Here is a 26954-nt window from a genome sequence, read left to right on the forward strand (position 1 = left end):
ACAATTTTGCCGCAGCTTTGCTGCACATCTGCACTCTGGAGCAGCGTTCGCCGTCGTCGCAATTATCCCACTTATCTAAATAACAAAAAGCGTTTCAGGCAAATGTGTGGTGCCCATCTGAAGCCTTCGCACAAAGAGAGGTTGGAGGCTTTTCTTTTTCCTTGAGTGTCACCATTAATGACATATTCATGTATGCTACACCCTGTGCAAAGGTTTTGATGCTTTGTCCACCAATCCACTAATACCATCACTTCACTTAATTACCCTCAATTAAGACACTATAAAAGAATTGCAAAGAATTGCTAATGAACTAATTTGGAGACGTGGAAACATTCAAAAGCAGATCCTGGATTGAGAGCAATTAACCCCAGGCATTTTAGATAAGCCACTTCAATCCTTTAGCTCCTTTCTTTATAGAGAAAACGTGAGCTTAAAACACACACATAGAAAACACCTTCCTTGCTCAAAGACGGACAAATACATCTGTTGCAAAAGTAACTAATTTTTACTTTTATATAAAGGTAAATTAGCATATTAAAGGTTTTTTCTGTAAGATCTCACTTCCATTCTCAGATAAAATCTTTTTATAATAAAAGTTACTTTATTTATTTATACTGCGACCAAAGTGGAAATGATTTAATCGTATTTGTGCTGAAACAAACACACAATGAAGACATTCCAGAAAACTCTTCAGCTCCATTAAATCGTCCATTTTTACCTGCAAAGCCAACGACTCTTATTACATGAATGGAACTGGATCAATAGTATAATTCACTCCTCATAATCACCACCACATACAGTAAAGCGCATGTTAGTTACAAAGAGCTGCATCATAATGTTGATGCCGAAAAACAAAAGAAAAATGAAAACGGCTGCTTCCATGTCACAAGCTTAAATAGGTGGAGTTTGTCAAACGTTTCGGTTTCTAACACTTCAGGTGAGTTTAGTGTGAAACAAAAAAATGAAGTCGATACCGGCCGGGAGGTGCAGGACGTCTGTGGCGCCGTTTCTCTTCTACACATCTGGGATCCAAAGCAGAAAATCGACGTTCCTCCACGTAAATCCAACCGAATCCCTTTGGAAAGAGCAGAAGAGAAGAACGAATGAGAGAAAACCCAGAGTGACAGAGAGGCTGTAGCTGATCACAGGTTTTATAAAATACTGTTATTTCTTGTTATGAGATATTGTTGACCCGTTACAATCCAAGATGATCAGATTTCAGACCTGCAGAGGTCACTTTCATTCAACTCAAAACAAATCTTCCACTTTTTTATATTTCAGCTGATCAATCAGTGGAAACTAGTCCTTTAAAACACAGTATAAATACTGAGACTTTATAAATAATTGTGATGTACAAATTACAGGAGCTCAAGGTTTCTGTATCTCATGCTTTTTTTTTTTACAAAGGGTTTTCAATCCCTTTTCTTTGACTTTGGAAATAGGTTTTCCATGTTTAGTAACACTTAATTTATATTATTCAATGTTATTTTAAATATAGAAATATTTTTATCACACTAGGCTGGTGCTCATGGGGGCCCCCTGGTGGTCTGAGGGCCCTAAGAAACTCACAGTGCCTCAGGTTGGTCCGAGGTCTAAAACAATCGGATCAAATGAGTCGTTCTCCTCCTCGGCCTGTAATCAAGTTCTACAGACTCCATCTAAATTATTAGACACAGCAGAATAGCATCTAAAAAGGGAGAAGGAAACCCCTCCTCCAGACGTTTTCCAACAGATTTCTCTGCTGCAAGACGAGACGCAACCACAGAAAGCTGACCAGGAAACCAATCAGCTGGATGCAGGAACTGAACGCTGGGTAGAGCCGAGGCGCTCTGTGCAACCCGTCAAAAGACTTGATGAGACAAACAGCAGAAGTCATAACAAGCTGTACTGACACGGTTCGGCTGAAGAGGAATACCCGCAAATCGAGAAATTCCACCGTCGTCTGTTATTTGAACAGACTGCTGGTTAGAAATATGGTACGGTGGTGTGAGAAAGCACTCAGAGCCGGTTTCACTGTGACCGTGTGCTTCGCCCTGTTTGAAGGAACCATGAATTTCTCTCTTTGTGGGACAAACACGAAGAACCTGCAGCAGGAAAACGATCCGATGGAAGACCCCCTCTGTTTGTCAAACTCAACCAATGAGGCTGAACTAAAACTATAATGGAAAATGGAGTTGTTTAAATCAATCAGTATTGTGAATATTTGATTAAAATTGTTGCCACTAAGATTGGAAAAAAAAAAAAAAAACAGTTTAGGGGGTTTTCTATATTTGGGATCATTAAAACTGTAAACTGTATTCAGACATAAATTAGATTTTATTAACTGAAACATTTAGGTTTGACATAAAACCACAAAAGAAATCTGTAAGAAGGTAAATATTTTACTATTAAAAAGTGCTAAAGTGTGTTTTACACCATATTTGGTTTAAATGTGACACTTTTCCATAGGAACTGATGCAGTTTCTTCTTTTCACAAGATGGTTTGCTTGTGTTTTTACCCAGTTAGAGACAATAATGTCTAACATTTCAAGCTAAAACTAGCACTTCTGTGTTATTTAGCCAAAGCAGCATCACCCTGTTAGTTGAAACAAAAACTAAAGAGGAAAGAAGTAACCCTGTCAAAGAGGGGCTAAAAGTCATCTCATGCTAGTTACAAATGACATTTCAAATGCATATACAGTCATGTATTACAAATTTGAGTAATGTGCAATAGTGGGCTAAATTAGTTCTGGTGCTGAAAGGGAAAACGGGGGGGAAAAAATGCAACGGAGAAGGTTTTTAGGATTCCTGGGCGTGCCTGGGGTGTCGGGTCGTGATGAAGTGGAGCTTTTCCCATGCTAATGGGCCTGCCAAACACAAACATCCAAAAGCTCAGCAAATCTTAGACAAGCAGGAGACAAGTCACCGTACTTCAAAATGGCTGATGCATAAACAACACTCCCTTCACTCAAACGATGGCAAACAGGAAGCGGAGGTAAAGAGGCGAGATTTGCACCCGAGGAAAACATGTAATTTCTGAGAGCGAACAACGATGATTATGATTCAGAAAAGTGAAGACTGTCATTGCATTGCTGAATCAGGAGGGTAATTAATTAGTTGGCGCGTCAAATTGTGTGACAGCTGCTTGGATTGGCTCGTCTATCTTCTCAATTGGTTTTGTTTATTGTGTTTCACCTCCATTATGTCCTCTCTTTTCTGCAACTGGTTTATTTTTTGTTAGATTTATCCAGAAAGGATAAAAAAGATCAAAACTTGTAACAAAAATCCTACTTTTTAAAATAAATTTTTATTTAAAAGATGTAGATGCCATCCATCTTAACATGCAAATATAAAAAACAGATAAAAATATGACTTTGAGATGATATCCACGTGTCATAATTTGGTAAGTTGTTGTGAGGATCCAACATGCAGCAGGATGCTGGTTGATCACATCAACACAAAGGAGTTTCCATTACAATTTCATTACGGCCAGAAAAAGAACAAAAAAAACTACCTCATCTAAGCATCAAAACTTTTTTCTACAAGTAGAATGTTTCCAATATGCGAATTTATGTTTCAAATATCAAATTGTGCAATCATATGGTCGATGGGAATGCAGATAGTGACAAAGGTAAGAACATAAACACACACTGCAGCAGTGGAGGAGATAACGAACAGCTGGAGCCAATTACAGGTGGAGCTCACCCAGAACACAAAGCATCTCAAATTCTGCTTGGAAAATTATTTTAAACTGTTTGGCACTGAAACTGGACAACGTGAAACGGGAAAACCAAGTCCAACTCAATATTTTAGTTCAAGCAAAATCTGGAAAGGATATAAATCCAATTTCTAACCTACATTTATCAGTAAAATGAGGACAATTACTGACCAGGCTGATTTTTGTTCTCCAACCACAGATGCTCCTTGCCAGTCTTCAGGACACTAAGTTGGAGAGCTGCTCCAAGACATCAGGAGGATTATTTCCTGGCATTTAACAAACTGGCACTTCATGCTTTTCAGCCTCCAGTCGGAGCCGCTTGACGGCGGTGCATTGATGGACAGCCCAGTAATCAATAAGTGCTCTAAAGTGCTCGTTGTGACTGACAGCAGACTTTAACTTCACTTCAAGTAGTTAAGCTCAAAGATCGGTGGCGTTAATGCAGATTTGAAGTGTAACAGCTGAGCTGGAACCACTCCGACGGACAGAAAAGAACCAAATGAGGAAAAAGAAGTTTCAAGTTTTGGTGTAAAAGTGAACTTGTGACTTAACGTAGCTGCACAAAATAGGTTGAAATTTGTTTGTAGTTTTTCAATCAGGCACTCAAACGCAGGCAGCTTTTACACCTTATCATGTTTTATCACTTAAAACCATAAAATGAGACTTAAATTTCACGACACGCCCTTTTTTTTTAATCCACTAAGCTCTTTTGATGTTTTTTCTGGATCTATTGAACTAAAACTTTAGTTTTTTTGAAAAAAAAAAAAAAAAAAGCTGTAATACTGACTGAACTGCTGATGCTGTGACCTTGGTGCTTATTGGAAACATTTTTTCAAAATTAAAAGTAAAACCTTGGGCGGCCTGGAGAGCCTGGCGGTCGTCCTCTTCATGACCGCCAGCTTTCCGTCTGTTTGAGACATTTCCCAGCGCTTTGAGAAATCTTCCACAAACCGGGTTGCATTATTTATTGTCAATGTTTTTGATTGTTTATTCAATGTTGCATGACTCTGAGTTTTTGTGTTTTAATGATGTAAAGCACTTTGAAATGCCTTGCTGCTGAAATGTGCTGTACAAATAAAATTTGATTAGATTTTGATTTAAACATTTTTTGAAAACAACAAGACAAAAGAAGTGTCCAGTCTTCTCTCGACTCATTTTCCAATAAAACTGAAAATAATTCTTACAAACAGCTCATACTTTTCAATAAAAGTTTAGAATTTACCCGTTGAATTGATCATAAAACCGCAGCTTTTTTCTCTTACAAAGAGCCCACAAGAAACAGAACCGATAAATAATATCCACAAAATAAATATCTTAAAAGTGTTCTTGTTTTTCAGATAAAGTTTTGACTTGTGGAGATTATTTTGTAGCTTATTATGGAGATAATATAAATAGATTTTAACCTTCTTGGCTGGTAAATTATTGTGAAAATGTGATTATATATATCAAACAAATCCATTCATTTTGTTGAGCTTTTTATTCCTCATGAATCAACTTATTTCCAGAGTCAAATCTCAGATTTTCTTTTCCGTTTTAGCGAAGGTTTGAACGTCTTTATTGGTTCCAAGCCGGTGAACATGTTGCTTTATCTATAGTGTCGATGAACATTGAAGACATCACTTTATCCTGGATGGAAAAGATCAAAATCTACAAGTTGTGAACAAAAACAAAGCTGCTGTCAGAGTTTAAAACACCTGATCAGATGAAACGGCGGCCTCAACAATTCTGACGCCATAAAAGAAAAGTACATCAGCACTTCCTTTTACATATGCACATATCCGATGCATTTCCCATTTACATGATAGTGCACGAGATGACTCTTTGTTCACCGTCTCCCTTAATTTAGCAAAAAGAGAGTCCATTAAAACTGTGATTTTCTGTAACTAATTGCGGTGCACTCAAGCCGGCCTTTGAGGCCGTCCTGTTCATCAACATAACACAGGAGCGTTTGCAGCACATGATCCGTCCACGGCCAATGAGGCGACTGCTCTCGGCACCAACATGCACACTCTTATATGAGTAATGAACATTTTGTGTGCCTAAGCAGTGAGTCATGTGCTGCAGATGTATTGTGAATAGGATATGGTGGGTGAATTCGCTGCGTTTTTGGCTCCGGTCTTCAGGTTTCCGAACGCGAGCAGACAGGTCTTTTTGTCGTGTTTATAACATTCGGCGTCACCCTTCCTGGAGCTGCTCTGGCGCTGTGAAAACACGTCAAAACGCGTCAAACATCTGTGACAAGATGAGAACAACCTGTACTTTGTGCATTATTTCATTCCTCATTTTTCCTGCTTCACATCCAAACTGTCTTCATTTCAGACGACTGCTGTCTTAGATTTTGCAGGTACATTGTTAAATTGAACTAGAGCAGACTTGCAAAACCTAAACAACTTCCACTTGATGCATTTTGTTTTTTGACTGCTGACACATAATGGCACAAATCACTTAAATCTGAATGCATACGAATGTGTATTTCAGATCACACTCGTTAGAATGAAACAGAAATGTCCTCCAGATGAGCTCCGGCTGAGAGATTATTAGTTCAGGTGTTTGAAACTGTGAAAGGGGAATATTATGGCTCTGTGCTCAGGAAGGCAAAGCCTGGGGTCATCACAGAGCTCAATGAAAAAGTTATCTGTTCATTGTGAGCCTAACAAGTTTTTTGCATAAGTTAATGGAAGTTGAAGTTCAAAAACGAGAACATAATGTTACAGCTGTTCAGAAAACATGAATCAGGAACTGATTAGTGGCTTTTATCTGTGTACATGTTGAAACATAGTGGTGACAGCATCATGCTATGGGGACCTATCTGCTGTACAGTGGTCTGGCCCAGTGGCGCTTACAGAGGGAAACAACAGCACTAAGTTCTTCCCCAGTAGATGTCAGTAAAACATTCTGATTAATTTTTTCACAATAATCTCGATTTGAGCAGTTTTTAAAATAATGAAAGTAGGCGTGAATAAAAGAAAAAAATATACATATCTGACTTTGTCACAGCTTAATTAATTAAAAGCAACGTGTTTAATCAAACCAGAGGGAACAATATCCACTATGGGACAGAATTGGTTCATTTTAACGGCGCGCCGTCTCTACTTCCTTAACATATATATGACAATAACCGACAGTCTTGGAAATGCCTCCTCACTTCTCCCCTCTTTTCCCTTGCGCTCTCTCTCTCTCTGCCTCCAACACCCCCGCCCCCCTCCTCTCTCCTGTGCAGCCGACGCGCTTCTCGTCTCCAGAAGCTCGTCTCCACAATCATGTCCTCAGACATGCAGCCACGGTGGCATGAAGCGACCCGAAAGGCGCCATCGGGACGGCATACGCGCGGGTAAGCTTCGATCTATTCCCCCCTCACTCATGTGCAACAGCCGACCTGCATCCTGGCGCATCCAGTAATTGGTTCATCTAAAAGCTCCAAATTGAGCGCTTTTTTTTTCTTTTTTTTTCTGACAGACAGCGTGGATCATGTCTGCAGGAGGATCTGAGCGTTGAAGCTCAGACTTTCTAGATGCTGACCGCCACATTTCTCAAATAGTTTAATTAGCATCCATGGTGACAATGTCGTGAAGAAATCTCGCAGAATTTCATAAAGTTGTTCTCCGTTTCTCGGTTGTAACTTACCTGGGGGAAAAACACAATGGTGTGCATGTTTACGATATTTTACTGATGAGATGATCAGGAAAAAACGCGGCTGTTTGTTTAGCGGTGATGTCAGGGAAATATTGGATGCCTGATCCTCAGCTGCCATACGGAGCTTCTTCGGGACTCCAGTGATGGACGTGGTGCATTTTGTGAATCTGTGCAAATGCGAATTTTCTCAATGGATTTCTCTGCGCCAAATTTGCGCGCGATCCCAAACACTGATTGTCTGAAACAGGCTGAAACATCAGCGTGTCCGGGTATTCCCAACCAGTCTGCTGAACTTCTTTTACAAGATGTTTCCTTTGCTTATTTTGTTTTTTGCGCTCTCGATGCGCTCTGGATTCACGCGCGCTCTCGCATGTAACAAACTTATTGTATTTGTTCACATTTTGGTGTCCGTCGTGTCATTAAACCTACATCCATTCATGTACAGCAGCCGAACACACCCCAAAAAAAAAAAAAAAAAAAAAATATATATATATATATATATATATATATATATATATATAAGAGACGCGCACGCATTTTAGTTTCCGATTAAATCCGCCAAATGTTCGGCAGTGATGGTAAATTTAGTAGTAAGAGTCGTGTTAAGGTCATGTTTGTTTGTTTTTTTTAAAGATGGGATAAATAGAGAAGATTTGCGTCGCAGCCGCGCCATATGTGCGTAAAACGGCGCAACAGACTGGATTTGGAACAACACGACTTTCACATTCGGTTACATTTGTTTATCATAAATATAATTTCTTATGCTCGGATTTTTAAAGCCATGCACTTGAAATAGATACATGTAGTTTTTTTTTTCTTCAATGAATCTAATAGGGAGCAATATTCATTTTCACTTAGACGTATGTTTTCTTTTGGCTCCACCGCGTTTCACTTCTTTTCTAACCAAAACATCAACTCAGAGCAGAAATGATGGTTTCTGGCAGAAGGGGGCAGATTTTTCGTTTTCAGTGGATCATCAGCGCGGTGGGGCGGCTGGTGATGGCTGAGGTAGGTTTTAGAGTCTGACCATTTTATTTCCCTGAGATGCTAAAAGAAAATTGAATTTGCATGATTCAGTGGCTTGTACGGAATTGATGACTCTTGCTGCTGTATGGATGGATGGATGTGGAGAGGAAATCATTTCTGCTTCTGCTGATAAAAATGACAATTATTCTGTTATTCCAACAGCTACTCGGGCATCTGACAAAATGTAAATTTGAGGGATTCGAGGTTGTAATGCTTTGCTTAGAAGAGCTGTACAGCAGAAGCAACACAGTGTGCTCACTTTGACCCAGTGCTGTGTGTTTAAATGAGCTCTCTGGCTTGACTTTGAGTTCCCAGCTGTAATTGGACTTGTTTGAAGAGAGGGCTGGTGTCGCCTGGGTGTCTTACGGATGGCATGTGGGAAGGTCGGTCCTGAGTTTCAGCTCTGCATTTTCATGAAGGGAATGATAAGACATTTGTGATTGGAATACAAATTTTCTGCTTTTAAGCTGCACTTTATAATCAGGAAATCCAAGCTGCTGCCATTTGGAACTATGGTTCTAAAGTTGGGGTTGGGGGGCCAATTATGGGTCATGAATCAACAAGTTTGGGGTCCTAGGAGCCTCCTCAGAATTTGTACCAAACACAAATGTGAGGTGACAAACAGTGTTTATGTTTCTACAAAAGTAAAAAAAAAAAAAAATCTACACTTAGCTAAATGCATTCTAAAAAAAACACTGAAAGTGTTTCAACAATTCATAGTAAAGCTCAGAATGATCAACTTCAGGTATTTTTGTGTTTGAACTAGAGGTTCACAAGAAACCATAGAAAATCTGACACTTACTACTTTATGTTGCAAATAAAGTTTTAATGTGATTTATTTATCAGTTTCTGAGTAATGGTATGGCGAGAATGTAAATGTACTTTTCTGTAATATTTGGTTAATACTCAAATTGTCAGCCATAATTTTTAATTTCCTAAACTTATCCACTTACTTTACACAACTTACATTTGTAACCAAACTGACTTCATATTGCAGCTTCAAAGCCTACTAGCCTAGCGAGGATTAGCTTTAGGAGCTAGCATCAAGGGACTCGTTATGGTTGCTGCCCTTCATAAACTAAGTTCCTGTATTTACAATAAAATAGATTTGTAATCATCTATAGCTGAAAGACATTGGGAACCTAAAATATATATTCTTTTACGTTTAACATTCCTAACTGCAAAATTTTTTTTGTTTTTAGAAATGTCTTCATCCTTCTTTTTTTTAAAAAAAGACCCAAAAATGTTGATGTAGCTGTACCAGGAAATTTGATCATTCCCAATCAACGTTTAACCTCAGACATTGGTCGATATCTTTGGGTGTTTTGGATCTTTTCTGGGTTGGGTTAGAGGTAGGGCTTTCACATCATGAACTAAAGTGCTTCTTGGCTGTGGTCTATTGCTTCTGTAAAGCCTTTGCTAAACTCCAACCCACGTCTCAGCACTGCATTTCATCTCTGCAGCTTTCTCTCTGTGCATCTTCCAAGACGCACCCTGGACTTTCTGCTGTCTATTTTCACTTATCGCCCTGTCTTCCACGCTGATGGTGATGGATTAGGTTTGCTTGCTGCGTGACTGTAGAGCTGTTTGATTAGTTTTCTGTCTTTGTTGTTACACACTTTGTAAACCTGCTCAGGTTTTCCAAGGACAGCTGTGTGATTTGCCCCAATTCAAACCTCCTCCACTGACTCAACTCATATCACTAAACAGACGATATACTCTGAAGAGAACCGTGTTAAAAATACATTGGTCATCATAGATTAAAGTAAGGTGACGATTGGTCGTCATCTGCCTGTTTATGAGCCTAAATGTGGAGCACAGTGCCCCCTGTTGGCAGGTTTGAGTTCAGTTTTACATAGTTCTTATATGAAGACGTCAGCCATGATTGTGCTTCATAATAGCCAAACGTGTAAAGAGTGCAAATTACTTGCTTTCTTGGCAACATTCACATGGAATACAGAGAAAAGAGACAGAAGGAGGAGGCTCATGCCAGAGCTGCTACTTACCATGACTGCACATTGAACACATATTTCTAAATCTGTGTTTTTGGCAGCTGTGGAATCAGTGTTAGAGACCAGGTTGCGTTTTTTGCAAAAGTTAAATTTAGACGTTATTCCATGGACACGAGCGTCCCGGTTGTGCTCGGTGCACATTAGCGAATCTTTGTATCTGGCACTCACAGAAAGGAATGTCTAATTATCACGCTTTCAACCACAGCAGGCTCCTGTATTCGCAACCGAGCTCCTGCTCTAATCGCTGTCTTTTCCTGTCAGTACACCCCTGTTTTTTTTTTTGTTTTTTTTACGTAATTAAAATTTTATTTTTGCCTGGTGTGGATGAGTTGGGGGGGCTCTGTTCGCTGTCGACTGGGTGTTGAATGAAGCTTCACTTTGGCAGAAGCAGAAGAATGGCTTGACTAATGTATGGAAATCCAAAGGGAGAGATGAAAGGAGATTCTGTGAAGTGGTTTACGTAACAGTAAACATACCATTCACATATATGTGGAGAACTGGATGAGCACGATGAATGTCTATCTACAGTTCAACTCGTTTGCATGCAGTCATTAAGACCATAAACGTCATGTGCCTTTGAGCTCTTATGATGCATTTTTTTTCTTTTTTTTTGAGGAGAGGATTTATGATCAAACACGTTTAATGAATTCCACAAAAAATTCTAAAAGAAATAAATAGATGCAGAAGACCTCACAGAATGAGGTGCGTAAAGCTCAGATAGATTAGTTTCCAATTATTATTTGGTTAAATGCCCCTTTAAAAAGTGTACCTAGATCACATAACCATTATATTTGAGATCAAGAGTTTCTAAAGACTTAATGTTCCCTTTATTTTTTTTTCAAAAGCAATCATTGTTCTGTTGGAGAGTCCAGTTTTGTCCAAGTTCCAGCTGGAGAGCGGTAGATTTGAGGTAAAGTTGATAAAATAGCCACCAATCCTTTTATCTTCATTATTTCACCTAGTTTTTGTAGTTATCAAGTATCACTGGCAGCAAAACAGTCCCACAGAATGATGCTGCCACCACCATGCTTGACTAGATGTCAACAGGTGTGAACTGCCTTCTATTGACTTCTTTATACATTACATTCTCGTAATTTTCACTTGACTTTGTCTGATTATCCAGAAGACTTTTAGCCTGTCTCTATATAAGTAACTGCAAATTCCACCTTAAATGTGTTGATTCTCTTGAACAGGGACTTTTTGTTGGTCTCTCATGTTAAACTCGCTTCGTGATGGCTAACGGCACTAGAGTTTCAGCTTCTTTGGATTATTCCAAACAAACAAACAAACAAAAAAAAAACATAAATAACTGGATCTGGAGCAGAAAAAGCACAACTACGATTGTTTAAGTACGATAAGTTTATGTTTGAGGTGCAAGTTGCTGAAGGGTATTCGACCGGCTGTGTATTTTTGAGCATATTGGCTGTGCTCCAGTCTACTTGACTCTGTGAAAAAAGTAATGGCTCGCTAAAAGTTTTAGGTGATTATGCCAAGTTGGTTGCAACAACTGCCTCAAAGATGAAGGGTGTTTTAAATCATCGTGGAAGTTTCACCGATTCTTCTTCAAAAAATAATTGTTTTAGTTCACATTTTCTGCTGATCCAGTTATTACATCAAGCATTCCAGGTCATGAACAGCAAAGTGCTCTCAAATCTTAACATTATCTCCATCATTTGATTGGGGGCACGATATTTTTTTTTGGAATTACAGTGTTAGCTTTGCACCAGATGTGACAAGGCACAGATCTGCCAAAAGGTCCCAATTTTGTCTCACCAGTCCACATACTTTCCAGAAAGTCTGGGGTTCCATCAGTAGGTCTTTGGCAAATCTTGAGACATGTCTTTTTGTTTGTTTTATCCATTTTTGTTTTTGGTAAGCAGTTGTTTTTGCGCCCCATTGTTGTCATTCTGTTTCTTATTGTTGAATCATAAACACTGAGTTTAACTGGAGCAAACGAAGCCTGCAGTGCTGTGGATGCTGTTCTGGATTCCTTTTATGGCCTTCTGGGTGAGTCCAGTCATTTTGACTCGCCTGTCACTCTTGGACTGGTTCGCCACCGTTCCATTAGTTTTTCTGTTTGTGGATAGCGGCTCACGTTGCGTTTCACTGCAGTTCCAAAATTACTTTGTTGCAGTTTTTTTTTTTGACAGATATACAGTATGTCAAAAACTTTGTGTTTATTTATTAATTTCTTTTGAAGTTTTTATGCATTTCATTTTGAGATCATTTGCCAGTAAAGTTTACGTCAGTTCTTGTTGCTATAGGTCATTTATTTTAACATTTCTTCAGTGATTTCAGACATTTAAGTGCCAAATCGTTTTCATATCGTTTTCATATTCAGTTACACTGTCTGCTGTTATCCGTGTAAAATAAATGTCAAATACATAATTTCAAAGCAGCAATTTAATATGTTTCAATGATAAACTTACAACCAGAACTGCAAATGGTTTTTTAACCCTAAATATCGACACGGTGCAATTTCCTCACTTCAAAGCATTCAGATTTCCGTATGCTGAGGCCGTTTCTTCCAGCTAGAAGGACAAGTGGCCACTATACCCTTTGCTATCCTCCTTATCAGACGCTGAATGGCTGCAGAGCTATGCTATACGAGGTGCCGCTAAACCACTGCATGAAGTGGCATTGATTGGAAAGGATGGGAGGAGTGCGATTCCTCCTTAAGGTCATTGTCCTGTAGATAGAGAGCGTTAGATGAAACAAACCCAAGTAATTGCATTTGGAACAAAGGACTTGGGATTGGAGGAATAAGAAGTACTTAAGCACTCAGTCAGCATATTTCACCAACATATGAATGGTTTCAGTGGCATAAGAATTGCTCATAAAATCTGACGGAGTTTGGTGTCAGGATGAGCTCATGGGAAAAATCATGAAGCTCACATTTAAAATGCGACATGTGGAGACGGGTTTGGAAAATGGTGCTTAAGATATGATTCACCATCTGCCTGTGAATGAATTTACAGGTAAGGAACTGGATCTGTGACTAAACTGGCATTCATGGCTCTGGAACCAGTTCAGACGTCGTAAATCGATACTTTGTCACCAATTTAGATACTGACTCCACATGAGAGCAACAGCAGCAAGTTGTAAACCAAATGGCCCATTTTAACCCTTAATGTTTCACTTTCAGAATATGCTTGCAAGAAGGAGACCATATGAACACACTGAATACATTTAGAGGTAGTAATTCTGTCCAACATGTACATTCAGATTCGATAATAAAACTTAACTTCAAGTAAATTACATTCTACAGGAATACTTACTTTAAACTGTATTATCTCCAATTCCTGAGTCAGTTTCTTCCTATGGTGTCTAAAGAATCCATCAAGCCCACGTTCACATTTATGGATCACTGTGGATAAGAATATTAGTGGATATTTCACTTGTTCTGGCACATTTTTTATTTGATTTTATCACCATCTGCAGATTAAATCAGTTCCAGCTCCGTTTTGTTTCAGTAAGGCTACAGAAAAGACCGACGTTGCCACTGTGATTTCACTAATTCTCATACGGTGGACCCGAATGCAGACAGAATGTTGAGTAGATCGTGATATATTCAAATAAAAAATGATCATGTACAAGAACTTACATACAGCCTGGGTACAAGGAGGAAAATGACAAACAGGAGGAGCCAGGAAAGAGTAAAAGCAGAAGAGGTGTAAAAATACAACAGACTGAAAGACAAGGGCTGATTAGCTAATGGATTGCAGGTGTGGAGGGAGAGCAGGAAGCAGAAAGAGAGAGAATGACTCTTAGTTGAACAATGTACCGACTTTTGTTGAGACTTACACTGAAAGGAAATTTGATAAGGCTTCAAAATAGGCAGTTTGCTTAGAAATAACTCCAAAACAATAATCTACCTCAGGTTTCCCCCAGAAAACTTGCTAAGCCCGGTGCTAGGGCAGTTATTCATCCAGCTGCCCGCCATGTTTTTGAGTTAAAAAATGTTTAAACCTGACAGGAAATTTGAAAATATCACTTGCTCTTTTGATAGTTATGCATTATTAGAAGTGTTTAATGTCTAAACACCAACTATAAAGTCTTAAAAAGGCAATAATTAAAAAATAAAATTATAAATTAACAATGCCAAGCCTGGTGGGGGCACAAGTAAAGCCTGGTGGCCCGCCAGGCTTATAATACACCGAGGGAAACCCTGCTTGTTCTTTGTGTTGATCTACCCCTAATAACATTAAAGTTTGTGGAGGTAACTTGAAAAATCCTAAAAGATTCAAGGAAAATTTCTACTTCTGCAAATCACTGTATACAACTAACAGTGAATATCGTCAGAAAACACTGGACATCAGAATGTCAGTCTCATTCAGCAGCATTTCGTAACGCAGCTGCTCCACTACCAATTCCTGCCAAGTCCATTCACCTTTGCAATAAAACTAATTTCCCACATATTGGGATTGTTTCCTGGTGGCAGCCTGCAATTTCAATGAAAAGGGAAATCAACTGTCTCACAATGCAACTTTGTGTTCATTCGATGTCCCATGTGCCTGGATTGTCTTAAATATTGCATTGAGCTGAAAGGATCTGCATTATCATGTTCTGTGGGATCATTACCACCACTTAATCCATTAACATGATCCATCAGTTAGAAACACCGTCTACTTCCGCACCATTGTTTAACTAGCCTGGCAGAAAGAGAAAACAATCACAATATTCATGTCTTTAAAAAAAGAAAGTACATGCTTCAGAATGTATATGTTGTCAATGAATGATAAATAAAAATAGAAATTATTTTTATATTGTCTTCTATGTACAAATGTTTACAAATGTAAAGGTTTAGAGTAAAGAGGAATTTACATCATCCATTAATGCTTCATAAAACAACTCAGACAAACTGTTTATGTTTCAAGAGTGGGTTTATAAATGCATGCATATCTATTTAAACAAATCAGGGTTGCGATATTTTCAGTCAACTGTTCACATTTCAAATGGGTGCAGTATAGATTTTTGAAGTTATAAATTAAAACATTTAATATGAAACAAAACCATATTGGTGTGTGTATGTGTATAAAAAAATGCAGACTTGGCAATGGTTCAAAGAAGCATTCATATCAATGATTACTTCATGGCTCTGCTGTGATTTTGAATTGCAGGACATGGATTGATGATTCTTTAGCGGTGCCTCTTAGACGAGAACGTAAAAATGTCCCAGAGCTTCAAAACATTCTAATCTATTTGTCCTTATTATTTGCATCGCAGAGAGGGGTTTTCTTTTTGATCAAACTTGATGCAGATCGTCCTTGGTGGAGGAACTTTGCTGAACTGGATCGTCCTTTCTCTGCAGCATTTATTTCCTGCATCTGAACAGCATCGAAGCAGCAGCAGAGGCAGAGGATTCACGGCAACGTTCTAAAGATCTCTGGAGGTTCCTCCAAATCTGACGCACGCTCCAAAAACCTCAGGTGTTCCTCAGTCTTGCCGCTCATCTGGCATTAATGTCGGGCCTCCATTCCCAGTTCCCAATTACTCGGAGCCTCGGTGCCAGAAAATTCCAGACGGCCACTCCAGTTTTTGGCTGGACTGTTATCATTTGTTCCACGAAGCATTCAGATTTCAGTAGACCAATCTGCTGTCACCTGCTCTTGACAGGGAGAAGCGATTACAAATTGCCAGAGAGCCAAATACCTCCACGACAGAACATTCAAAGACATCTTGGACCAAAATAACAACACAGAGAATTCAAACTGCATTCTCACAAAAAGCTTTTGTTTTAACAGTTTGGTAACGAGGACACAAACTCAAGAAAGGATTGGGTTAAGATTGGGATGTTCTGTTTAAATCTGAACAACAGAAACCCCAACTCTTGTACCGTAAATGGCACAAACACGACAGAGCGCCTTCATATCTCAGTGGGCCGCTGCAGATGCTGCGTGCGTGGGCGTTTTTGAAGTAGCCCTGTGTGACTTTTGCTTCTTGTTGGCCTGGAGCACTAACAAGCAATTAGCCAACAGGGAGAGAGATCGGTATTTCAGGGGACGAAAGGCAACCGTAAAAAGACTTTGGTTGCTTTTCGTTTCGATTTGACAGAAGCTTTGGAGTTGATCTTGGAAGCAAGAAATGACACCAGATACAAAAGATGATTGAGGAAGAAAAAGCAGGCAGCAGGGATTCTTGTTGCACACAACTTTCGATTTTCGATGATTTACCACAGATCGCCTGACAGTATTTATGACACGTTGCAATTAAACCAACATCAATCAACTTACTTTTAAGTGGAAGCCAATGAAGTGATTTCTTTTGAAAAGGCAATAACAGTCAAACTGCCTTCCTGGAGGTGTTGCTGTTGTAATTACTGGCCTGGCAGAAGCTGATAAACAGGAATGATCACTTTATGTTTTTAACGCATTTTTAGGTTCTCATCTCTCTATTTCTTTCTTTCTTTCACACTGGGAATTTAAGTGTCTCTTGGATAAATTGTCATGAATTTCTGTAGGAATGTATGTTAAGGTTTAATCAAGCATCTTATTGATTATTTAAACACTAAAAAGGGGAGTAGTAAAAGTAGTTAGTGGTCAGGTTGCAATAAGGCTGGGGATTTTTGGTTAGTCTCTGACACAATACTAGATCACACTCAAGAAGATGCTATTATAACAGCTGAACTTGATTTAAGGTTGAACGGATTCTCTTTAATTTAAATAATTGTGTTACAAGAAGACCGAAGCATTAGCTTAATGGTGTGCACATTTATGGAATTAGGTCATTTTAAGTTGAGCCATCTTGCTCCAACAGATTTGTTTTTCATTTCAATAGTACAAGATATACAGCAGGCCACAGTAAAGGTGTAAAAACTCTAAAACAATTCATCTTTTGACCAAAACCTGGCCTTTGACTAGGCCGCGCACACTTTTTATATCCAATACAACTTGTTTCTCGCTGCTTTAGATGATCATTAATCCAAAAAAAGTTTGTCTTTTTGAAGTTCAAAATAAGTGTGAGGAAGAAAAAGAAAAAAAAGCACACAGTTGAAATTTTTCCAGGCACAGTGTGAAACGGTTATGCTTTTCACATCTCCAGTGAAACAATGGAGCATGTGTGATATCAAAGCTGAATTAGAGCTGCTGCCTACAAGGCAGATGACTTGACACAAAGCTTAGTACTGTGTACACACACATCAGATTAGCTCCCGCTCTGACCTTGGTTACTGCGGATAAAATCAAACCGCCAAACATTCCTGTCACCTTGAGACATTGGTGCATAATCTAAGACATCTGGTGGAGGAGAGCCGGGGTTAACACTAATTAGTCCAGCAACAATCACTGTCACTGTTATTGCAAACTGTGTCGGCTCTTCTTTTGCAAATCAAGGGCCTGTTTATGCCCCAGGTGTAACCGAGTTCACCCAGTGTTTGTTTAATGGCCTCAGGTTTTATAAACTATAGTTACCTTTTATGTGGTTGGCCGGTTTAATTCATTGACTCTGTCAGAACTGTCCTTTTAAAGTAAACTTGAGACAAAATCCAGATAATGGTAGTAAATACCACTGACTTGTTTGATGGCATTTGGTGGAAGTCTGCCTTTTTTCCCCTTATTTGAGGTTCCCTAGGGACAGTTGTAGAAATCACTGGAATAGGAGGATGCAGAGTGTTATTTAATAATGCACAGGAAATAGGGTCAAGCAACGCTTCCACTGCATTGTTTACAAGACAAAACATAGCCTGAGATTACTTGCACACTTGCTAAGGCAATGCGACTAAGTCATCAGAGACCTGCATGTCTCACCTCCCCTCAGGCTTCACTGTAAGAAGTCTGTAGACACTGTACTCAATCCGAAGCTTTGTACATAGACGTTGTTTAGTCTGACATTCTCAAAGACAATCCCTGAAGGTCTGTGGAACTCTTTCCAGGTGAATGATTTGACATTTAGAAGAAATGCCAGCAAGAAAGGAAAGTGTGCACTTTTTTTTTTATACATTGTCTGAGCCTGGACTTGCCTGTGAGCTGTTGAACTTGTAGGGTTTCTATTTGCATTCTGCTGCGGACATACGCTTAGGTTTGGTGCATTTTACGAGCTCTTTTTGAACCCCTTTGGCCCTCTGTTCACCGTGTCAGAGCGAGAAATGCTTTTATTTGACTTGACAGGAACAGGCCTCCTGACAGAGTCCAGAGACTGAGCTGTATCAGTGGAACACAAACAGACTGTGGGATGGAATCACTGTGTGAGGCACCCGCCTCCCCTGCGTTCACACTCTCTGATGGCCTCCTCTGACAGCCTTCTCACAAACAAAGCAAAGCAGAAACGAGTCTGATCATACGAAACATATCAAAGGTTGGGAAACAAAACAGTTTCCCACTTTTTTTTTTTTTCTGTACCCGAAATAGAGAGCTTTGATTGTCATTGTACCCAACAAGCCTTGCTGCAAGTGCAATGAAATTATGAAATTATCAGGATGCTGGTCAATATAAATGTATTAGATAAAAATTTCAATGTCCTATTGTGGTTTTGGTACTCTAACATTTCTTTTTTTTATTACAATTACATTTTACATTTTGATTCCCATACACCCAGCTCTCGTTCTCTAGTGCTTCTGACTTAAAACTTTTGGATCCATCCCTGCTCCAAGACACCCATTTGGCATGTCAACACACTTCCAAAGGCCTGGCCATTAACCATTCATTTGATTCAGGTGTGATGGAGCAGGATTGTGTCAAAGGCACAGGAAGGTTTTACAAATGTACAGTTTTCAAAACTGGCTCCTATTTGACTTTCAACATATTGGTTTAATTTATACTTTCAGAATCACTGTTTGGATCATTGTTTTTATTTTACTTTATTGGAAAACATGAAAGCATATTTATAAAATGTTTTCACAGGACATCGTGTTAAAGGCATAGAAAATGCAGCCAAGCATCACTCTGCTCCTTCCTGCAGTCTTATTCTTTCCACAAAATTAAACCATATGCACATGTGCTTGGTGCACTTTACTTCAGGTAAATGCTGTTAATGTTATTTTTTAGGTTTTTAAAGAGTTTCAGTTGTACATCTTCACCACATACATGATCTGTGATGCCGTGCATCCACTGCGGTCTGTACTGTTGCACTACTCTCTGCTGCAACATGTGGTTAAAACGTTTCCATCTCGTTATGGTCTGCAGAGGACCCTCGTTGATGGGTCGAGTCAAATCTAATGTGTCCAAGTAGGAAAAAATGAATAAACCATGCAGGAGCAGGAAAATGTGCTCTTCCTCCCCCGTCCTCTGCATACATGCTTGTAACCATTCGTTTTTCCCTCCTGAGGTTTAGTACAAGATTCCTGTGTGCTCCTGGTTCCACTCTCATGACGCACTCACACGGTTTTTACTTTGCACGTCTGATTTATTTGTTTACATTTTAATGGGCTCCCAATTCTTTAATAAATGACTTCAGGTGCTCTGAGCGGTAGGGAGTTACTAAGTATTGGTTAACTGGAAGTAAGGCTGGAGAGAAGCTGAGTCCATGTTCCAATCAATCTTCTCCTCATATGGATCTTTATTTTGGATTAAATGTGGTTTCCACAACAACACTGCTCCAGGTTCCTTTTCAGTTAATCTGGTACTTTTGATTTTGAGCATTTTAAAATATCCTAAAACTTGTCAGTAGTCAGTCTGAAGCCGATTTACTATTCAGCGTTATCGTCTCCATCATGGTGGGGTTGATGTGGGAAAAAAACATTTATATATGTTGGAATGATCCGTTTCTTGTTCAGCCGTTCATGAAGCAAAAACTTCACCTTAGTGTTAAAACATTATGCAACATTCAAAAAACTCAAACATGACAAAGATGGAGATGCAATCCCCAGCAACAAATGCACTCAGAAACTTATATTCTTTCAAAACTAAACACATTAGCATGAACTGAAAGTTGTATATAATATTTTGGCGTCGAAATAAATAAAATATTAATAATACGGAGCCTGAGCTGGAGTAAACAGACACTTGTGAGCTCTTTGAAAATAATTTATTCAGTTTAGGCCTGGCAGCAGTTCTCCTTCGCTGATTTAGAGGAAATATTGTCCAGCAAGCTGAAGGATTCATATAAAGCTGTTTCATGAGGAAAACACAGAAATAAAGTTAATATCTGAATTAAATCTTCCAAATCAACAGCTAAAAAGTGAAAATGCTCCGAAAATAACCCATAATTTTTTGATGTCTATTTAACTGTAAGCCTTTGATATAATTGGTCATGAAGTTACAGCAAATCTCAGCTAAAACTGTTTCCTCATTGATTATAGTGACAACGCGGCCGTGTCTTCTGAGTTTAGATGTCCCTTAGTGAATGTTAGCAAAGACAGAGATGTGCCAAAGCCTCCCTGTCCAGACAGATCCTCCAACTCCTGCTTCGCTTTGTCTTTAACACTTTTAACTCGACAGCCTGACAGCTCAAACAGCCTGCATTGCTATGCAGGTGCATCAGTCTCCACTTTGTCAATCAGGACCAGCGTACAAGGTCGTCCCACTTCTCCGCAGCGCCGCACACTTTTCTGGTTCGATCGATGCCGTTAAAAATAGGTGGAGAAAGAAACCCATTGAGCTGCTTTTCACGCTTAAATATCCAACATATTTTACAGTTTCTGAACTCATTTTCTGCTTTTTCTAAAAAAATTGTTACATAAATAAGAGATTTGCGAAAATTCATGAGTAAAATCTTTTTTTTTTTTTTAAAGAAAGCAGGTCATTGTGTTAATTGTTGCATTTAAGATGAAGTGGGAAAACTGACAGCAGACAGAGGTAGGCATTTGTTGAAATAATATTCAGAGGTCATCCTACATACAGTAACATCTGTTGCCCTTAAGTCCAATTAAATAATAATTAACAAAGGAAAATGTCACTTGAAGACTCCAGAAGTCTGTGACCCAGTGTCCTCTAAAATATTTTATGCCCTGAAAATAACAGTAAGAGGTTTTACAGTGTGGGCAAATTTGCAACATAAGACAAAAAAGTACAGCTATTAAAAATAACACATTGTGATTAGAATGTGCCACTGAGTAGGATCATTAAACAAGTCCCAGGTGTATTAGTGCTTAAAACACTATTACAAGAAATTTAGGAAATTGCAGGGGTTTTATTTAAAATTAAAAAAAAAAAAAAAAAAAAACTGTGCAAGTTTGTTGGGAGGAGTTGTAGTTATAGCAGGAAGGATATGCGATAGCAACTGTTTGGGCATCTAGGATGCAGCAGTCTGTCTCTGAAGGGAGACGTCCAACGGTGATGTTTCTGCTGCTCCCGTAGTAAAATGGCCGAGTCAGAAAAGTCTTGAAGATGGCAGAGTGGAGTTAGGTCTTTCTCAAATAAAAAAGAAAGACCTATAATCATTATCCCTCTTAAAACGTCTCATCTAGTAAATATTTGATCTTCCTCCTGTTTATCTAAGTGCAATTAAACTGTTAACTGCACAAATCACTCTATTTAACTCAGATGCCTGAATAGCACTAAGCTTTTTATAAACGCTGCTTAAATGATAGGCATGTTTATAGATGCTCCTTACAATCCTGACTAAATACAGTTTTAATGTCTTTTACCGGCAACGCTTCAAACAGGAATTACTCTGTTATGAAAACTGACAATATCAACAGCGTCTATGCGTGGTTTTATGATTTTTAATTACAAGGGGAAGTGGTTTGAGCATAAAATGATCAGAAACACTTTTTTGGCACTTTCAGAGCTCACAATTTGAGATCATTTAAGAAGCTTGATGAATACCTGCTTTAAAACACTTGCGTGGGCTCGATGAAGAATGTGAAATCTTAATGAGGTTGGAAATGCATGCAGGGGCATTTTTACTGCCTACATTTACAGCACCGCAAGAAACCGTAAAGTAGAGTCAAAATAATATTACAACAATCGAGGAATTCAGCTTGTCATCTCGTTCTTTCGTCCTGTATGACGTTCTCTTCACCGACAAACCTTCACCTGCTTTAGGAATGTATTTGTAGTGGAATACATTAATTTGTTTCGCTAACAACTATACAGATACACCAATTGTAAACTTATAAACTGGTTAAATGAAGAGGAAAATTATGCTACTTATGGTGAAAAACAAATGTTACCGTTATCTACATGGTTAGACATTTGGGTGATATTAATAATATTCCAACTTGGTGCAAATGGAAAAAGTAGCAACCTATGCAGGCGTCCAGTTAGCACAGTTATCAGTAGTTGCTGAAGTTTTACTTGCATCATTAAACATTAGAAAGACTGTGAGTCTTATTGAGGACACAAAACAAAATTCAGTGCTTGTCGAGTTACCGTTTCTTCTTGTTCAGATTTTATCTGTGTCCTAAATGGGCAATTGATGTCACAGCAAGTATAAAAAACAAAAGACAAAGTATCAAAGGGAAAAAAATAACACTATAACATATGAAACTTATGACAACATGAAATGCAAACTGGTTAAATCATGCACTCTAGGTTATGGATCAAAGATTGTGAATCAAGTCCATTTTAACATTTGAATAAAATCTAAATATTGTGAATAAAAGCATTAATTTTGTAGAATTTAAGTAGTTTGTGTGTCTCTGGTTGAGTCTGTTACCGTTTCATGACGGTTGCCCTACTGAGCGCCGGAGCTGCTGCCAGTGGAGGAACTAAATAGGCTGCATGTATGTGAGGAACCGCAAGCGGCTATCAGTCTCACACAGTTCTGGATGGCTTCGAGATCCCATTCTGAATTCCATCAAATTTCAGGGTGCATTATCTTCCTGGCGAAAATGAGTGTCGCACATGACCAAGGCTTTTCACCAGCGATTGCTGCCGTAGAGGAAGAGGAGCCGACTTTTATTATTTCAGGAATAACTGCAATATACGATTAAAGTCTGGCATTAGGGCATGCTCTGTTGCTCAAAATTCATTAAAATGTGCACATTCCTGTCAAAAAGCATGGAAGGGATAGTTTGGATAGTTAATTGACAATACATAAAGTTATATAATTCATGTAGTCTTTTCTAAATGATTAATACTTGCTAATTTAGCATTGCAAACCAGTCGAGTTTTACATAAATCAGATCCAACTCTGTTCTCAAAATATTCTTGCGTGACAAAGAAGCTGGACCAAAAATAGAACAAAGACTCTCTCAAACTCTCATTTACTTCATGCAATCCCAGTGAACATACAAGTCGGAGAATGTTCAGCAAAACACACGAGAGGCATCGTAACTCACTTATGGATGCTGTTCACTTTGAAAACAGCTCACCAGACAGTTGTCAAAGCTGCCCGAATGGTGAGAGCAGTCCTGTTGCAGTCATAAATGTTAATTGGTCTGTGTCATTAGGTATTCAGCTCCCTCAGATGTTAAGATGATGCAATGGCCAGATAGATCGCTGAAGGGCTATCCCTCTTGATGCTGCCCACTAATTTCAGCCTCTTGAAATGGGAAATTTAGCCCTTACAGAGCAGCACCGTCACATATGTTAAACGATAATTATGTTTCCTCCAGCCCAACAGATTCATTACAGCAAACATCTTGTCAGATATGAAATTCCTGGAAGAAATCCAAAGGGAACAAAATCCCCATTCCACCTCTTGCAGTTAATTGCAAATCATGGTGTCACTTTTCATGGCGCAGCGATGCTCCCTTGAGTGCAGCTCGTCCAATTATCTGCCGGCCGGTGATTCATCTGGTCACCTCGTTTCCCCCTCGGTTCCCACACTGACATCCGTCATTCACTCTTCCATATTCCCACCCTCTGCTTTATCATTCCGCTTATCCCATACCCTTGCCCCGCTCGTCTTCCCATCTCCCCTCTGCTCACCATGTTCGGTCTCCATCTGCAGAGTGGTAATGGAGTGGTTCACCATGCCGGGCCTCGGTAATGAACCGCTGTCCTAGAAAAGCCATGTTAATGTGAACCGTGGGATCAGATTCTGCAGCAAGATACAGACAAGTGACAAATGGATGCATCAGCTTGAGCCAATAGAGTCAAATAAATAGCAGGGAGAGAACCCGAAATGAGACTTGGGAGCTGAAATGTTTTGCAGAGCGATTAGTGTCACGAAAACAAAAAACAAAAAAAACCCTCTAATTTACTCATCAGGGAATTTGTGACGGAGCCGTTTTCATGTTTGTTGTAAATATGCAACCAGAATGAGCGTATTAGGACATGTCCAACTGCAGTAGTACAGCGTGTTAATAAGGAAAGTAAAATGCTGGATCCCTGAAGTATTGGCCCATCCATCTGATTGCCAGCAGCACTGACAAGCTGTCTGCCTGCTCCTACTCTGCCACTCTGACCTCCATTGACCCCCATGGTCTGATCTGACAGGAAGAGATGTGCTCTGTTCATGAAGAGGTGTGCGCGTCTGTCCGTCGGCCGAGTGCGGATTGGCGTGCCAATGACCCAGGTTGACGTACATAGAAGAAGAAGAGGAGATTCCCAATTCTGTTGTTCCCACGTTCCTGCTGTCAGTCTCGGCCTATCCAAAGACCGCTGAGCAGCCGTGCATGTCTTGCCCCCATCGCAGAGATAGTTGCTATCGTCTTTGCCCACTCATGTCTCTGTAACTAAATGTGTAATCAATTGTGAGTGCTTTGAACGTGAATTAGGGCTGTTGGAAATGCAGCTCCTAAGGCAAACCCTAATGCAAAGCTCCACCATAATGGATGTTTGGGAAACAGCAATGTCCTTTTAGGGGTTTTCACATTTTATTCCATTACAGCCACAAATGTTTTTGCAATTTATTGGGATTTCACGTCAAAGACGTAAAACATAAAATAGGAAACTCTGAAGTGAAATAAAAAGTATACACACATTTTCAAATATTTTTACGAATGAAAATCTGAAAAGAGTGATGTGCATTTCTATTCGCCCCTCTCACTCCGACCACTCTAAATGCCACCCAGAGCAACCAACTGCCTCCAGAAGTCACCTCATTAGCAAATAGAGTCTATCTGTGAGTAATTTAATCTCAGTATAAATCAGCTGCTTGTTGAAAGGCTTTGTTAAAGCCTTAGTGACCAAACAGCATCATGAAAACCAAAGAACACGAGAAAGTTGTGAAGAAATTCACCATAAACTTAGGTTGTAAAGTAATACTCCAACCTTTTAACATCTAATTAAGCACCGACCCATCTATCATCTGAAGCCAAAGAGTGTGGAACAATCTACCAAGACATGATTGTCTATCTAAACTGACAAGCACAAGAATGGCATTCATCAGAAAAAAGTCCCAGTCACTCTGGAGGTGGTGTAAAGATGCACACATCGCATGGACTCAATCGAAAAGACAAACTAGTTCTGCACTCCACAAATGGAAGAGTGGCTAGAACAAATGCACATTATGTTGGAGAAAAAAAACCATCGTCCTGTTTAAAACTTCCGTCACAAAACATGTAGATAAGTCGCTGAAGTTGGAATAAAACAATCAAAGTTTGTGGTTGCACCATGAGAAAATGTGGATAGATTCAAAAGGTAAAAGGATCTTTAGCCTGGCCTTGATGTTTGCACATGGATTTATTTGTTTTTAATGGTGCCTTATCCAAACAGCTCTGAGGATTGGTTCCTAAGCAGCATATAAATGCATATTGACCATTTAAATCAGTATTGACTTGCTGAAGCCACTCTTAAGGTCTCAAAGTCTGCAGATGCTCTCCACTCCAAATGCTCTGAGATGTACATGCTCTCCTCCAGACTCATAGGAGGAGATGATGAGCTGGCTTCTGATACGTCGCCTCCGGAAAGAGGAAAGTCAAACTGAATACACGCTGCAGTTGCTTTGTGTGCGTTTTCACTAAGAGACAAGTTCTCCAAATCAAGAAATGGGTAGATTTCACCTCACTATATATATATTTTTTTTCTTCTGCTGCTTGTTTTCCAACTTTCTCTGTTGTGCGTCCGGCGCCATCATTTCACTGGAAGTCTTAATGTCTCCTTTGGCTCACATAGTCACAAAAATCTGGCCAGTGTGTGGATTTTACTGCTGTGAAATTTACTTCACTTTGACTTTGTGTCACAGCAGGCTGGGAGGTGTGAATCTACCTTTCATTTCCAAGTGCACAACAAACTGTCAGCCGATATTCGGACAGTGGCTTGAAAAGTGCAAGTGAATAGTTTGGTTAGCAACTGTTTGCAAGAAAACAAAAAAAAAGGCTTGTTTGGGAAAATGTCATGTAAGGAATTGCTGGTAATTCCCTAAAATAAACCAATAAATTTATATTTAGAAATTATTACAAAACTTTTAAGGTTAATTCCTGAAGATTTTAGGAAGAAGAATACCTAAGCATAAGTTGAACCAAGTTTGGTGCCAGCTGTCATGAGCCCAAAAACGAAATCCAGTTTTTTTCCAGCTGCTGCTTTAGATTCCAGATGTTTTTCTTTGAAATGTCAGATAAAAGGATTAGCAACACTTTTACCGTTTAAAACAAAGGAGATGAGTGGCAGATAATCAGTCACAGCTTCACCTTTACTCTTTGAAAAAAGTTACCCAGAACTGCAACTATTACTTGGTTCTGGACAATTTACAAAAAACAAAACAAAAACAATTAAAACGCCGTGCACCGGTTTTATGATTATTCGCATTAAAACAGTCAAATTAACACACAGTAACTGAAAAACAAAAAACAGAAGCAAATAGTTTATAGTGCTAAAAAC

General features: G+C 39.2%; 1 protein-coding gene and 1 long non-coding RNA gene across 5 annotated transcripts in view; one reads left to right on the forward strand and one right to left on the reverse strand.

Moving 5' to 3' along the window:
- Window positions 1-581: 581 nt before the first annotated feature.
- LOC106945223 (uncharacterized) overlaps window positions 582-26954 on the reverse strand; it is a 65279-nt gene continuing 38906 nt past the window's right edge. The window contains exons 3-5 of one of the 4 annotated variants that reach the window (XR_001424512.1): window positions 13647-13735; window positions 975-1075; window positions 582-718 (exon numbers count right to left, since the gene is read on the reverse strand). This is a non-coding gene — a long non-coding RNA (uncharacterized LOC106945223). Of the gene's footprint in view, window positions 1076-5155; window positions 5899-13646; window positions 13736-26954 lie in introns of those variants that run through there. The other 3 variants (XR_001424510.1, XR_001424513.1, XR_001424511.1) reach the window with 3 other exon arrangements.
- chrm2a (cholinergic receptor, muscarinic 2a) overlaps window positions 6889-26954 on the forward strand; it is a 76978-nt gene continuing 56912 nt past the window's right edge. Inside the window, exon 1 of the mRNA XM_015028747.1 lies at window positions 6889-7028. The gene's annotated coding sequence lies outside the window, so the exon portion shown is untranslated. The remainder of the gene's footprint in view (window positions 7029-26954) is intronic.

Source organism: Poecilia latipinna, unplaced genomic scaffold (assembly GCF_001443285.1).
Source record: "Poecilia latipinna isolate Pla-1442-1.1 unplaced genomic scaffold, P_latipinna-1.0 Scaffold9, whole genome shotgun sequence".
NCBI lineage: Eukaryota > Metazoa > Chordata > Actinopteri > Cyprinodontiformes > Poeciliidae > Poecilia > Poecilia latipinna.